The sequence below is a fragment of the Lissotriton helveticus genome, chromosome 5_1 (genome assembly GCF_964261635.1).
Source record: "Lissotriton helveticus chromosome 5_1, aLisHel1.1, whole genome shotgun sequence".
NCBI lineage: Eukaryota > Metazoa > Chordata > Amphibia > Caudata > Salamandridae > Lissotriton > Lissotriton helveticus.
In genome coordinates this window covers 1758089172-1758106660 of record NC_136065.1, presented here as the reverse complement: position 1 = coordinate 1758106660, position 17489 = coordinate 1758089172, and positions in this window count along the sequence as shown.

Here is a 17489-nt window from a genome sequence, read left to right as displayed (position 1 = left end):
ATACAATTGTCTCGTACACAGAGCCATTTCTTTAATCTGATGATTTGCTGCCATAAGAATGATCTCAGGTGCCTGGCACACAATGTGGGGAAGCTTGGGGGGCACCACAGGAGACCCATGGACCCATAGAGGAGGGTTACGGAGGACAGGGGTGTTGTAAAGGGTCACAATAAAGCCATTCTACCAGCCTTTTCACGTCAGAAGAACTGTTGCAAAATAGCTTGCGGAAAGGTGGATCCTAATCCCCACAGCGGTGCCTGCAAAAGCACCACCTCCACTGGGGGGAATGAGATCCTACCAACTACCCAACGGTAGCTGTTGGTCGGTCCCAGGTGCAATACAGTCCAACCACCCTCATCTTCATGCTGAGGTCTTACCGCCTGGTTTACTTTCTGACTGCCTCATGTTGGGGGTGGTCAGAAAGATAACCACCCGGTCATTCCGGCTGGCTTCCAACGGGCTCAGTCTGCCAGTCAACAGGCGGCAAGTAATCTCAAGGGCGGGTCTTTCCGTCCTTGAAATTATGATCACGGTTTCTGACAAGGTTTCCATGCTGGCCTGTCCACATGGAAACCATGTCAGAAAGTGTGTTTGGGGGCCCCCATCAGGGCCCCCTTCAGTGCACGGCCTCTGGTTGGAGGCCATGGGGGCACCTATTCAATCAATCAATCAATCAATCAAACCATTTGTATAGCGCACTACTCACCCGGGAGGGTCTCAAGGCGCTTGGGAGAGGGGGTGTGCAACTGCTCGAATAGCCAGGTCTTGAGTTGTTTCCTGAAGGCGAGATGGTCCTGGGTCAGCCGAAGGTGGGTGGGGAGGGAGTTCCACGTCTTGGCAGCCAGGTAAGAGAAGGATCTTCCTCCGGCGGTTGCTCTTCCGATGCGTGGTACGGCTGCGAGGGCGAGGCTGGTGGACCGTAGCTGGCGGGTGGGCGTGTAGAAGGTCAGGCGGTCGTTGAGGTACTTGGGGCCCAGGTCGTGGAGAGACTTGTGTGCGTGGGTGAGGAGCCGGAACGTGATCCTCTTGTCGACGGGGAGCCAGTGCAGGTTCCTCAGGTGGCTGGAGATGTGGCTGCGTCGGGGGACATCCAGGATGAGTCGGGCGGAGGCGTTCTGGATGCGCTGGAGTCTTTTCTGTAGCTTGGCTGTGGTTCCGGCATAGAGGGCGTTTCCGTAGTCCAGTCGGCTGGTGACGAGTGCATGGGTGACAGTCTTCCTGGTCTCGGTCGGGATCCAGCGGAAGATTTTGCGAAGCATACGCAGGGTGTTGAAACACGAGGAGGAGACGGCGTTGACTTGTCTGGTCATCGAGAGGGAGGAGTCCAGGATGAAGCCCAGGTTGCGTGCGTGGTCGGTTGGCTTGGGTGCGGTGCCCAGGGCTGGGGGCCACCAGGAGTCGTCCCAGGCGGAGGGCGAAGATCCCAGGATGAGGACTTCCGTCTTGTCCGAGTTCAGTTTCAGGCGGCTGTCCTTCATCCACTCGGCGACGTCTTTCATCCCTTCGTGTAGGCAGGTTCTGGCGGTGTCGGGGTCTCTGGTGAGGGAGAGGATCAGCTGTGTGTCGTCGGCGTAAGAGATGATGTTGAGGTTGTGCTGGCGTGTGATGGCTGCATGCGGTCTCATGTAGACGTTGAAGAGAGTGGGGCTGAGTGAAGATCCTTGTGGGACGCCGCAGATGACTTCGGTGGCCTCGGAGCGAAACGGGTCGAGAGATCCGTTTGTCTCGAGGAAGGCGGTCAGCTGTCTGTTGACGGTCTTCTCGATGACTTTAGCAGGACTCATCCCTGACTGACTGACTCATCCCTGTACATTGTGGGAGACACCTTGAGGTGCCTGCCATGGGGTGCAGGGATGAACTGCACCTCGCTTTTCTCAATAGCAGCTTGATGTATGGCTGGCTCGTGGTTGTAACCCAAGATCCTATTGAGAAAAGTTGAATGCAACCGAACAGTGTTCAGTCGCATCATAATAGGCTGGTCGAGACTGCCGACCGGCTGTTGGTCGGTTCCATGACTGAGTCGATGTCTGGCCGAAGGAATTTTGCCTGACATCAAAATAACCCCACTAGAATCTGGAGAGATGTAACCACATAAAATAGGGAAATTTAATAATTTTGATTCCTAATTTTCTGTTTTGTATCTGAGCCTACTTGGCATTTGTTACATTTTCCTGTATTGCCTGTATTAAGCTTCCTGTAATAAATATTTTAAACTTAATATTGATGTAGAACTCTATTATTGAGTGTCCCAGTTACTAATTAATTTTACTATGCTAATTTAAGGGGTTCGATGTTGTGGAGGGTTGTGTATCTTACCACTAGATCAACGGAACGGGATCTAACCCCTTATAGGTAAATTTGGGGTGCTAAAAGTATTGGGGTTTAGTGAATTATTGTGGTTCTGCTGCGACACTTGCAAGAGGGACTTAAAGAGTCAGGGAGTGTCTGGTGGAGTATTCAAGAGACATGAGGTAGAATAGAGTACATAGCCTTGGTAGGAACCTGCCCTTCGATAGCCGCTGGCTCCTGAACACATCTTTGGATTCCAGCGCGTATTCTTTTACAAATTAAGCTCTATCTAAAGTGTTGGCAAGCATGCTGCATCAGAATAAGAAACCTGATAGGGATTTTGATGGAATTAATGGGTTTTTGTATAGCACGACGTTCACTCCAAGGAGCATCTTGGCGCTTAGCGGAACAAAAAGAAAGCGACATCTTGTGATGTATTACAGAAAAAAGTGTGGCTGAGAGAAAAACATTGAATCAGAGATAGCACTAAATGATCTGGGGTAGCAAAGATCCATGTTTTGAGAAGGCTCCTAAAAGTGAGTTCTGTTTGTGTGTGCCTCAGCTGAGTGGGTAGGGCGTTCCAGGCTTTTGTCTCTAGTATTGCCATAGTTTCCCCCCCGTGTTGTCAATATGAAGTTGGGGATAGTTAGCAGATTTTCGGATATGGACCGCAAAGTGCGTTTGGTATTATATGGCTTGATTTTGGATCTTAGATATTCTGGTCCAGTTTCGATTATGGCCTTGTACGTATCGGTTAGGATCTTAAAAAGAATCCTTTTGTGAACCTGTAGCCAGTGCAGCGTTTTAAGTGCTGCAGCTGAGGAAGAGTCCGTAGGGAGCTTAAGTACCAATCTAGCTGCAGAATTCTGGACCAACTGTAACCTTTTTACCACCATCTTTTTGGTTCCTGCATAGAGACTGTTGCAGTAGTTCAAACGAGATAGAATTAGGGCCACTGCAACAGTCTTCCTAGCTGGCAGTGGGAGTAGGTCAAAAAATTTCCAGAGGTTTTTGATGATTTGGAAACACATGCCTGCAGTTGCAAGCGCAACTGGGGTGTGTGTGTGAGTCCAGCACAGGTTCTGTACAGGAAAACTACCCTTCCTGTACAAAATTCTATGCATAGACAAGAAGGAAATCTTTTCCCACTTTGCATGCATGCTGCACAGTGCCTACGCACAACCTTTTCCAAATAAAGTCTAGATAAACAATCAACTATCACATTAATCATCTCTGGCACATATTCAAAGTGGAATCTATACTCTTGAAACTTGAAAAACAGTTTGGCAATACAAGCAGTGGCATTCCAGATCCCCATAGGATGTAGAATTCCAACCAAAGCTTGCAGTTAGTAAGTGCTTAATGGCTCAACAAATGCCAGTAGCTCCTTCGCAATTACAGCACACCTTCTTTCGGTCTCACTCAAAGGTCCACTCCATCCTTCCCATTTTCTGTGACAACAAAGCTCCTGTTTCATATATGTTGGCATTAACTCTTCCTCATGCAAAGTGGCTTGAGAAAAAGAGCATAAATAATATTAGATTTATTTTCTGGTTTATATGTTTTTTGTTGTGACAAGTCTATACATATTCAACATTTCCCCCCAAAAGTACCCACAACTGCTCCATTTTCTCAGCAAAGTTCTGCACCAACTTGCTTAAATAATCACACAGAGTTGCAAAAAATAACAGCCTTTCTTTATCATATGGTGTTAGAGCCAACCAAATGGCATCAACTAACAATGGCACTACTCCATCCCTCAAAACTACATGCTCCAAATAATCCACTGTGTCTCTTAATGTAAGTCCTTTCTCGTTCAGCCTCCTGCAAACTTCTTTTAAGTGTTCTCTGTGTTCTATATCCTTGCTCGAAAAAATTTGTATTTAGTCCTGGAAGCACTAAACATATGCTTACTCATGACAAAATAGTGTTCTCTGAAATACAGAGGCTGCCGAGGCAAGCACAAAAGGCATCCTTTTGAACTGGTACCCAGTGGTGTGAGAAATACGGTCAGGTTTTTTGAGCGAGTATGATCTGCTTATCAGCAGATCTGAGAGCTAAGATGGAAAAAAATCCTTGCATGTTCCAAAGTTGACACAGGTTTCTTCATGTCAATCAACCGTTCAAACTCATTAAAAAACAGTTCTGAAGAAACAATTGCCCACAACGAACCAGAGTCTACTATATATGAGACAAATCCTAATCCTGAAAACATACCTGGCACATTTTTAGGAGCTTTGGCCTTTGTCACCCTACAAATTTGCACACAATGCCCCATCTTTCTACACGTTGTGTATTCCTTCCCATTGGCTGGATAAAATATTGATAATGACAAGTGACTTGAAACATGACGTCACTGTGTTCACCCTTTTTGGAAGAACTCCATTCATTCTCTAATTCACAGTGAACAAACCTGTACCCTTAACCTTAGCTCTATCTTCTTTTACAGTCTTCATCCCTTTTAGACCATTCTATGGGCTTAGCAGTAGTTTTCACATCATGCACCTTGGAATCCCACAACACCTATAGTTGCTCTTGGATATTCTTGCTACAAACATTCACAACGATTTGATCGCTAATCATTTTGTCTGCCATTCCTCCAGAATTGCAAGCCATCAAGCGAGCACTGAGGACAGCCAAAAACTTGTGAAGGAATCTTCTTCCCTGTGTTCTCAAGTATACAATTTCTATCACACGCAAATGTTCTCATTGGTTTAAATCTCCCTTTAATCCTCAAAAAACGCTTAGTCAAATGCAATAGTACTCCCCTGCCCTTCCTGGTCAAACTGTGTTGCAATGTCCAGTAGAATACTTGGTCCTCCATACCAAAATAATGCAGAAAAATGTTCGTATGTCTTTCTACAGACATTTTATTTGCCTTTATAGTTTTACTATAGGTTAAAACTCCTCCTTTTATCTACTCTATGGATGTGGAGGTACCCCCTTCGCCTGAAGAATTAGTAAATTGCATTCTCAAAAATCTTCTTCAGTCTCACATAACCAATGTCGAAAGGAATCTGAAGTTAGTAACGCAGGCTACTCAAAACAATCCGTTTGTTGAAAAAGGATTCTGTTTGCATATCACAGATGGAGAAGGAAGACCACTAGAGAGTTATCTGGGCATGCAATTGAATGTGTGCATAGCGCATATTAATGAATGCAATCTACTGCTCATGTGTGTGGATGTACAAGCTTTGTAATCCCACAGAACCGATGTCAATAAGAAATAGGAAGAAAGTTTCCGAATATAACACTCAGTTTGGGGAAGAATTGGCCTGTGTGCATATCACAGACTAAGAAGAGATCTGTCCATGCACTTGAATGTGTATGTTCCTGTCACTGACAAATAGAGAGATAAATAGAGGCAATGCACTGTTTAATCTTTCAGATATGCAAGTAATTTGTGTCTGTCACAGTAACTCTCCAGTGGCAGCTCGCTTATAAAGGAATTTAACATAGTACTTACATTTTCTTCTTCGAGTTTCTTCCAGACAAAACACTGTAGTAAGCAAGCACATACTACCAGCATTATAGTAAACTGAGTGGGAGATATAGGAAAAATTCATGCAGCGCAGACCCCCACAAGGCTGTGCTGCGTGGCGCGACTTGGTTAGCGCAGAAGAGCACCATATTTTCAAAAATATGGGTCTCCCCCCCCCTTTTCCTTGCGTCTGCGCTGATTACAGCTGCAGTGTGCCACCCACATACCTCAGCGCCATAGCGCTAGGGTGTGTGTGTGAGTCCAGCACAGGTTCTGTACAGGAAAGCTACCCTTCCTGTACAAAATCCTATGCATAGACAAGAGGGAAATTGTTTCCCAATGTGCATGCATGCTGCACAGTGCAGCACGCATGCAAAGTCAGAAAAGAAAGGAGAAATGAAAGCAATTCTCCTTCCTTGTGCCTAGTTTTAAAGAGCGCAGTTTTCTCACGCTAAACCCAATCTATTGTGATTAGTTAATTGGTTTTAGCATGAGAAAACTTGGGTAATTGCATGGGAACGCCCATGCACCGCCCTTGGCACACACCCAAGGCGCAAAGTAATGCTATGCTCTGCTTCACATTACATTTACATTATTTCCAGCGCTGGAAAGTAAATTGGAAACAATTATTTTGCGCAGTTTTGCATCACTTTTGTGAAGCAAACACAGCGCAAAAGCTTAGTAACTCACCCAAGTGTACCACTTCTCTTAAAAATAAAGCTATTGTGCCACCTACTGGATCTTGAATAATTTCCTTATTGACAGTGACCTGCAGTTGATACTGAACCTCCTGACACCATGTTAGCAGCACAAAAGAAACCAACGCCAGAACACACTACCCTCTGTGAATGCTTCCAGGTGAAGACACAGAGCACTATTTAAATCCAGAAATGACTGTCTGCTTGGCTGAAATCCCAATGGAATCTGTCACTGCTCTGCAGCAAAAATCCCACTGAAAGAAAGAATGCGAAAACTGACTTTAAACCAAACCTAGGCGCTAGGATGAAAAGGCAGCTTTAACTGAACACACAGGATGCAATGGCAGGCTGGAAACATGCTTTGAAAGATACTTAAGTGGGTGGCACAATTAGTGCTATAGGCCCACTAGTAGCATTTAATTTATAGGTCCTGGGTACATGTATAATCACTTTTCTACGGACTTACAAGTCATTTTAAAGGTACAAATTTGGTATAAACCAGTTTCACCATGTTTAAAGTCGAGAGCACAAGCACTTTAGCACTCTCTAGCAGTAGTAAAGTGCACAGAGTCCTTAGGCGAACAAAAAAGAGATCAACAAAAATAGAGGAGAAAGGCAAAGCATTTTGGGGGAAGATCACCTTAAAGCTGACAGGTCTAACACTATGGGCCAGATGCATCACAGGGTTTTGCCCATTCTGTGTCTATGGGAAAATGTGTTCATGCATGTGGCCCTATGGACCATATGTATTGACATTGGAAATAGCGATTACCCAATTGTGATTTTCTATGAACCCCACTTAAGTAATCACCACTCCCAATGTATGAAGCTCCATGAGTTTAATTTAGCGATTCCTAGTGGATAGCAAATCCGCCTACCTCATGAATTTTAATGAGGTACGTCGCAATTTGTGACCCAGTAGGAATTTCTAAAATCCCAGGGATGGTAGCCTGCTGGAGTCAGCAGACCATCATGTCCGTGATTGCTTTTAAAGTTAGCAAGTTTTTTTAAGGTGTAGCCTGTTCTCCTTAAAGGAAAATGGGTTTACTTTAAAAAAGAAAAATGAAAAGGTTTCTTTTCATTTTTTAAGAGCTGGCAGTGGTCTGTGGAACCACTGCCTGCTATGTAAAAACGTCTTCGCTACAATTCCCAATGGGGGAGGGGTCCCTGGGGGACCCCATCTCATTTGCGAATGGGTGTCCACATATTAGAAGTAGGTGGTAAGATGTGAATGTTTTGTGACCGCATTTCCGTCACAAAACATTCCCACATACCGCTGCAATTCGGAATTAGGCAGGGATGCTTTGAGCAAGCCCTTTCCTAATACTGAATCTGTATGTATATGCAATTCCAAATTGCAATTCGGTAGCATGTTCCCGAATCATAAATTTGAATAAAATGCACATTAGGAGGATATTTATTATATGCCACTGTCATCAGACGTGACATAATCACAGAGATGTAAATGTATGGTAAATGTGATTCATTTCCAAAGTGTCTGTCAGTCCCCACTCAAGGGCTTACAGTCCCTAAACCAAGCAGTCATCATGCGTTGGTAGGTTGCTACAAGTACCCAGGATGTTTAGGTGAATGACTGGCCAAATGTGGAAAGGAGTTGACAGCTGTATACAAGTCACCTCCTTATCATGTACATGGTCATCAGGAAGAACTAAGATAGGATGGGATTGAGTGGATTGAGACTTGAGACAAGGAGGAGGAGCTTCCCTGTCTCCCGCGGTTTGCAGGTCGCAGTGTAGCTGGCAGAGCAGAGCAGAGCGGAGCAGAGCCACGGCAGTGACCGGCCGCGACCAGGTGCAGCCAAGCGCATACGGTATGAGCCGGTAAGAACCGGGGAGGTTAGAGACATAGGGGGCTGACCGGAGCCAAGTCTGGTCGAGCATCGCCAGGTTGAGCGATTTTGAGTGGCGGCAACTTAATTAACTGCCTGCCCGCCTGCACGCTCCCTGCTTGTTCTGTGCTCCCAGCTCGTTCCTCGCTCTTCACTCACTCTTTGCTCTTGGCCCTGTATTCCTGCGGCCCCTGTGCCTCCCGCACCCTTTGAAGCCCTTGAAGCCCTTGAAACTCTTGAACCCCCGAGGCTACTGTCATTGCTCTCTCGCTCACCTGCTCTTTTGCTCCTGCACTGAATGTGGAGTAGCGTTGGGTTTTGCGATACAGGGAACTGAGCTGAGCTGAGAATATTGGTGAACCCCTCCAGCTGTACTGGGAACTGAGCCAATCTGACCCAATCTGATCTAAACTGACCCAACAGGGACCCAGGTTGACCTGGTTAACATCTTGCTTGCTTGAAGGCATCGTATTGGTAGGTGCGTGTCCTCTACGTAAGGCAGGACACAAGGACAGAAAAGACAAGGTGGACATAGTCAGCCCTTTGGCGCAAGTGAGCGTACTTTACTAAGCGTACTTTACTGCACCAGAAAAGAACCTTATTGGAGGCGGAAAATCTGCGGTAAGAGTTCCACTCTTAGGACAACTCTGGATATCTGGATATCTGACCGGAACTTGCACATAAAACGAGCCTTACCTCGCTTTATTTTTACCTGAACACTCTAAGATCAATCCAGTAACTGAGTGCAGTACAAAAACAAAAGTTCAAGTATCATTTTCCGGCCTTCTACGTGTTATCTTCTTTTCCTAATGGCTTACAAAAAATTACAAACACATACAATTCACATGAAAAGTATAGGTACGGAACAACCATTAAGAAAACGCCCTGGTAAGGCGCCCCACATAGGATTTCTTTCAGGAAGTACAGAAATATCAAAATTCTTAGTAAAAACCCGAAAAACTGATCAAAGGAACGCACGACCAGAACAAGGAATAGCTCAGGAAAAAGGAATTGATAAAATGGAGTCAGACAACTCTCCAAAAGGAGAAAATAAAGTGTATGTCAACGATATGACAAACGACATCACAACATTGCTATCTATAAAAAACAATGACCAACAAGGAGGTCTAGATCGGTCTACTAGCCAAGCAGGTTGCAAAATCCGTCAAATCTCTCATAATGATTTTACCCTACCTGATATAAATATCAGTGATACTTTATTTCACCAAGTTGAGAGAACCACAAATGAGAGGCCAGCCCCATAAATCAGTACCCCACAAAAAATACCCACCCTAGTAGAGAACTGCTTTCAATCTCCAGAATTTCTTTTCTTAAGCAATACAAACCTACCAAATGATCATACTTCGATGTCTAATTCATTATTCACTCTACAAAAAATCTTGGAGTCAATATTATCCCTTTTAGGAAATATAATGGACAACTCTGACCAAATGCTGGATACACAAACAGGTATGCTCCAATACTTAGTCAACAAGAAAAAGAAACTACAACAACTTACTCAGCAGCCGGCACAAACAAGAGGATAACATGTCAACTGAAATCTCATCCTCATGTAAGAATCAAAAGGCAACCCAAAAGGAATGGAAGTCTCATGAAGGAACGAGGAAGAAAACTGATTACAGAAAAGTTTTCTCTCTAAAAAAGTTGAAGTAATTCCTTATTATCCGATTTTTTATCTGCGACTAAACAAAGGCACGTCTTTAAAACTATGCTATTTAGGAAAAGGCGACATAAAAAATTGAATCTTTAACCTCGGATCCTTCGGCCTTAGCTGTAAGCAAAATTAAAAAAAGGGCTTAAATGGCTCAACGTTAAAAAAACACGAAAAAGGCCAAAAGAAGATTCTTGAAAAAGAAAGCCCAGAAGTTGAAATTCCCAAGGACTTTAACTCCCGAATGTAAATCTCCAGTAATTGACCAGTCTTTAAAACCTGAAATAGATTCACAGGCAAAATACCATCATAATTTAAAAATTAAAGGGAGAAAGGCCTGCACACATCTGAGATCATCTATTCCAAGTTTTTCCATATCTGGGCCTGATAATGAGAATTTTATATCGAACCCAGTTCAAAACAAGGAGGAAACTGCCGGAGCAACTAGCCTTCAGATACAGCAAAGTCAGTCATGTTTCCTGGAAATTTCTGATCTATTCCCTGCAGGTAATGACCCTTTAAATAGAGGGAGACTAATAAACATATTCCAAGAGATATCTGCGCTTCAGTTCATTACAAGCTCTGAAATAAAATAAGTAAAGTTACCGATAAAGGCTACAACTACGGTGGCTACTGTCGAATTCTGGTCTAACATAATCCCAACAATAATCCTAAAAGAAAGTGAGATCTTCTACAAAAACAGATACAGCGTCGCAACTATTTACAATAAAGGAGACCAATTACAGGAGAACTTTGAAGAAAGAAACAACATGAAATCACAGGCCTCTGATCAAAAAGATAGTGGTCCCAAAATTCTTACCAGTAATCAGGATGGAAACTAAGGGCACGATTCACAGAACTAACTTAAGACAAAATCCTAAACTTACTACATTTTGGTATTCACAGAAGTTAGGAGTCCTAACTTTAGGACTCCTAAATGCCTTCTGTGAATACCGAAAGTCTTAAAATTAGGATTTTTCTCAATTTAGTAGTAGTAAAGTTAGGACTCCTAACTTTAGGACTCCTAAATGCCTTCTGTGAATACCGAAAGTCTTAAAATTAGGATTTTTTCAATTTAGTAGTAGTATAGTGAAGACTCCTAACTTTAGGACTCCTAAATGCCTTCTGTCAATACCGAAAGTCTTAAAAATAGGATTTTTCTTGCTTCATATATATGGCCCTAAGTGCCTTCTGTGAATACGAAAATGGATTTTGTCTTAAGTTAGTTCTGTGAATCGGGCCCTTCATCATCTCGATCAAAAATGGAGAGAGAGAGATCTGGAACAAAAACATAGAAAAAAAGACTATTCCTAAGGAACAACATTGGTCTTGGCTATAGGAAAATTTAAATAGACACAAACAGGGATGAGAAAATAAACTCCCTTTTTAACAGAAGGCTGAATATAGTATTTTTTCGAGTATTTTTTTTTTTTTTTTTTTAAAGCGCACAATCACCCGTAAGGGTCTCTAGGCGCTGGGGGCCGTCAGGAAGATTAAGCGAGCTATTGCCCAGAGTCACATGGTGCTGGGCTAACCTGCCGCCGGAGCCGGGGATCGAACCCTGATCCCCAGATTCCAGCGTCAGTCGCCCTGGCCGCGGCGCCACACCACAATATAGCATCATAGAACATAGCAGGGATGAACGAGGAGAAATGAAACTAGTTGTGAAAGATTCCCCGGCATTAGTCGCTCTACAAGAAACTTGGCAAACAAATTATTTTCTCCAAAATTACTATTTCGTATATGATATACCAGCAGAGTTGGTAAGCCGGGGAAACTCCAAAGGAGGAATAGCAATACTACTCCACAAGGATTACCTCTGGGACCAAGAACTCTTACCTATGCATCAAAAAAACACTCAATGTATAAAGGTCAAATGCTGGAGTACTCCCACAGACTCTTTATTCGATTTATTAATTTTCAATTGTTATTTTCCACCAGGTTTTTTCAATGGACATCCATATCCTCAATGCATTTGTGGAAATAGAAAAGATGGTGGAGGCTAAAGGATTTCCTTCTGTTTTCCTAATAGGTGACATTAATGGAAAGATCTCCAATGATCTTCTCGAAAAATGGGAATATGGCGAACAAGAGGAAGCACTGCTAATCCCACCTCCACTATTTCCTTCAGGGATCAAGGCAGATAATTGTGGAAACATTCTATTGCCTTCTCTACCAGTAATAAATGGTGTCATAATACATAGATGCACAGAAGGAGACATTCCCGCTGCCATTACTGAAAGGGTAACTTCAGCTCATAAATCCAGGACTATATGATATGTAGTCTGGGTTTATTCTGAAGAGTATTAAAACTAACTACAAAATTTGTCCAGGGGACAGATCACACAATTTTAAGCCTCGAAACTGAAATAACACTGCAACTTACTTCTTCTGCAACTATTATGTATGCAAACAGCACTGTAATGGTGAACCAGACTCAAGGGCGACAAATATAGACTTCTACCGTATTTAATACAATTAAATATGCAATCACTAAAACTCAAGTACTACAAATAAACTACTCCTCAGATCCAATAGCAAATGATGAGATTGCCCACATCAAGTTAATCCTGGAGGAGACCTTAAAACACCGGGATACTCCAATGGCAAAACATACAAATAAGAATCTGAATACAAAAACTGGTGCACTAAACAAATTAGTCGTCAGCAATTTTCAGAGTCAAGAGATAAAGAAATCAAACATCTAAAAAACTGCAGACGGAGGGGAAAAGGAAAAAAACGGAAAAAAAATCATGATACACGCACATAAAGGAATTTAATTGCTAAACAAACAGGAACAAAGAAATGTTTGCAAGCATCACCAGTTCCTCCATCCGACTGGGAAATATACTTAACCAATTTATACAAACTAAATCTAAGCCACAAAAATCGGTAGCAATCCCCAAGTGAACTGGAGGAAAACACTCATGACAATTTAGCCCCTACTTCACGTCAAATAGAACAGTATATAAAGATCGCAAGCTCTACAGCCACTATGGTCCAGACCAGATCCCGATAAAGGCTCTTCAAAACAACTCGGAAATGTGGAGAAAGTTTTTGGATCCGTTATATTCTTACTGTTGCTCCACTGGGAAAATTTCAAAATCATGGAAGGGTAGTATTGTGATTCCGATCTTCAAGAAGGGTTCTCGCCTACATGCCGGTAACTACTGACAGATTGCCTTATTAAACACAACAGGAAATGTTTTTGCGGCTAGCGTATTGGATCATCTCAAAGACTGGACCTTTTCCACAGGAGTAATCCCTTTTAATCAAGCTGGGTTTCGCCCAAAACATGCTGTAATTGATAACATCGCAGTATTACAGACAATCATAGATAAACACGTGGTCACAAAATCACAAGTTGTTTTTGCTGTCTTCATCGATTTTGCAACAGCATTCGACAGAGTGGATAGACCTACACTCTGGAACAAGCTCAGAAACCAAGGAATTTCATCAATTCTCCTCCATATAATTATATCATTTCAATCGAAACTTGGTGTCAAGTTAAAATGGGAAAAGAGAAAGGTCTTACACATCCAATAAATACATCCAACGGATTAAGGCAAGGTTGCCCGTTGGCTCCCCTACTCTTCTCGTTATACCTTAGTGACCTACTGGCATGTTTTTCGCAGGTCACTAATTATCCTCCAAAGATAGCATCTTGTAAAATCTATATCATGATGTATGCTGATGATGTTGTAATGCTCGACCTTACCCCAATTGGACTAAAAGGAATCTCGAAGCCCTCAACAAAAATACAAAGGATCATTTCTTCATCCCCAATAGTACAAAAATGAAAATATTGCCGTTTCGAGGGAGAAAGCACTACAAAAAGTATAATTGGACACTGGGGGGAGAATCGCTGGAAGTGGTAAAAGAGTACACATATCTGGGCCAAATTTTCACTCAAGCATTAAAAAACTCTCCCCATCTGCAGCACATTAGTCGAAAAGCAGACGTCCACGTCGGGGCACTCCACAGCTTATATTCCTCCTCAGGACAAAGGCATTTCCTTCCATTACTACAGGTCCATAGTTCTAAGGTCCTGCCAATTTTAACATATGCTTTGGAATATATCTCAATACAACATTGGCATCAAGTACAAATTAAGGAAGGAAAAATTCTTCCCAAAATGATTAAAGTCCATCAAGCCGTCCCGGTACAAACACTGCATCTAGAATTTTTCTTAGTTAGCTCCAACGCTCGAGCCATCACTAACATCTTAAGATGGGCTTATAATCTTTTACACTTTGACCCAGGCACCCAAAGATCATTACTAAATTTTAAGACGTTTGAGCAGGAATCTACAAAATATATATTTAGCCAAAATCTGACTACTGTTTTTAGATCGAAGCCCAGGTTAGATGTTCACACATCTAACCTGGGCTTCGATTGAAATTCGAATCGCATATTATCAAGCCCATTATCGCCGCAATATCGGCAGTTTCCTGCCGGTAAAGCGGTGATAAACTACCACAGCTTCCTTGATAATATGTCCCATTGTATTGTGGGGCTTACGGCTTTCCTCGTTATCAGCTAACCTGAATGTCTGCAAAATATTCACACAATATTCAAGTTCTTTCCATTATGTAAGTTTTTAAGAGTCATAGCTGGTTAAGCATGTGTACCTTCGCAGCAACTTCTTTTAAGGTGCACTTACTCCCCTGCTACTTCAACACTGCACATTACACTCTGGGGCATATGTACAAGCCCCTATTGCCATCACAACGTCACTTTCAGTGACGTGATGGCGATCGGAGCCTCGCCTTATTTATAAGGCAGCATTAGGACACTTAATGTGGCTTAGTGCTGCCTTGCAAACAAGGCCCCCTTTCACGCTGTGCTTAGCATGAAAGGGGAGAGCAATGGGTTTTGTTGTGGGCTTTCCAACGCAACACCCATTGATTCTGATGCTGCCTCCTCTTTGCAAGGGAGGCATAAATAGAAGGCAGCACAGGAATTAAAACCAGGGCAAACCTGGTCTTACCCTGTCACAACAAGGAGAAATGTTTCATTTCTCTCTAATTTTTGCTGTTTTCATGTCTACTGCCTTGTGCAGCATACATGAAAACAGCAAAAGGCCAATTATTGTGTATGTACAGGAAGGTTCCCCCTTCCTGCACATAAACAATATTTTTTTTTAAATGCGGTTTTGCAACTTCTGTCTGTGCTGCCTTAAGCAGCACAAATAGAAGTTACAAAGTGGCATTTTAAGATTGCACGCTGGCACCCTTGCACTATGGTGCAAGGGTGCCTGTGTTGCCATTAGACTGTAAAGTGTAGCACCAGCGCAGGGGGAAACAAAGGGCTGCACCACATTCTTGTAAATATTGTGCAGCCCTGCGTTTCTGACGTGGTTGAGTGAGGCATTGAGCCAGGAAGGCTAACGACTCAGTCTGCCACTTCCCTTATTCATATGCCCTCAGTTTCATACTCAGCTGAACAGTACCCATTATTGTGATACTGAGCTGTCCAATTAAAACTTCCCTGGTGTTCTGGACTTTGTTTCCTGGGTGCGTGAATACCATCCTCAATTTTACCAGCTGGTACATCTAGACATTAAAATGACACAAGGCTACAAACACAGCCTGGCACTGGACCCCACCCAACCCCCTTCTATGGCATGGGCTAACACCAACCACTACACCATGCAAGACAACAGGCTCATCTGCCTAGCGAGTCCCCACCTCCACTTCCCACCAGAAACCTCACTCTCACCAAATTCCGTTTATCTGTGTTAATCTGCAAATAAAATGGGTTATTGCGAGTTATTTAACCCAGAAATACCAGGTCCGCAGGGTTATTTCTTGTTTACGTAATGATTAACTTGTAATTGTATGGTACTAGTCGGTATTACCACATGGCCTGGTGTTACAGTTGCATAATTTGCACCACACCAATATCTTGCAACAAGTTTTGGGCTATAGGGGAAGCAATTTTTGCCTCATAAACACCTCTTTAATCTGCTCGAAACATCTGCAGCTCAACCATCCAGAAGAAGTTAAGTAAAAAGTTTCACACCAATATGCTCAAAGTATTGCATATAGTGAGCAAATATGCCCCCGAAATATCACCAGCCAAAGTCTGCCAATGGGTAATAGTGTACCCCACCAAATGCCCCTTAGAACAAACATCCATCCATCAAACATCCGATACAAGTGATCAAAGTCTAATGGACAATTTTATTCTAGCCCACCGGCCTCTATCCTACATGACTCATCCTAAAACAATTCGAAAACGAAACACAAACAGTTGAGATATTCAAGAGTACAAAGATTCAGAAAGTGCTAAGAAGAAATTTAATGACACCCAGCGATATACAAATGATTATAACTTATCATTAAAATTGAACAGTAAATCAACTTACATGACTTGATTTTTACCATGTCATGAATATATTCAACAAAATTCCATTTTTAGTATTCTCCTGCCATCTAGTGCCACAACATGGCAGAAAAGAATATGTCGTCTTCTACAGCGTGTCATGGTTACATTTTGTTTTTAAATGGTTATCATTTGTGTTGATTTAGAAATCTCTGGTGCATGAGTAATTACCAAAGGCCCAGAGCTGCTAACTGATAGCCACAGCGCAAGAGCAGCTCAAACAAAAGCACACATATAAGAGCAATCAGGTACAGCAGAACGTAAGTGTCAACAAATCGAAAGAGCACTACCTTGAGTTGCGTTTTATCACAAAAACATGATAATGAATGCAAAATCGGGTTAACTATATAATGCAAAGTACCACTAGCACTATTGACACAGCATAGCCATTATGGGTCGGCAAAATAATTTAAAGTGTTGTGAAACAGATAAAATTGGTCTTTTGTTTAATTCACCTGTATAGAAAATTGGACTATAATCTATAGCAAGCAATGGTAAAGACAATTAATCTCACCTGTAAAAAAGGCCAAGCTACTGGCATTGCCATTGCTTGTTTTCACTACCCTGAACTAATTCCAAAATGGCCATGTGACAATGCATGCAGATGTATGGACAACCATCTTGGCATGAGTTTTCTTATAAAGAAAAAACTTTCCAAGATGGATGTTGATATATGTGTATGTATAATGATGCATGCATAAGCATGTATTAGAAGGCACTGGAAACCATTTGCATATATGGTCTCTTTTTTAGAAGAGTAAAGTGGGAGATTAAAAAAAATAATAATTGGGAGAATGTATTTCCCCCACTATTGACTTCGGTTGTGGGAGAGTCAATTTCAGGCGGGAGCTCAATTCTGGGATCTCCTGCCTGACTCGGATCTATTGGCATGGCAATCCCCAGTATCAATGTAAGGAATACACCAATGTGTGACTCCTGAGGTGAGTCGGAACAGACATGCAAAAGGTCCCAGAAATTGGCAACAGTCTCTCTGCTGCTCTAGAGTCAAAGTAGGGGAGAGGCTCAACCCCTCTACTGACCATCCTGCTGTTTGGAAGACAGGAGGTCGGAGAGAGGTTGACTTTCCTCTTCCACCCCTCATCAGTGATCAAG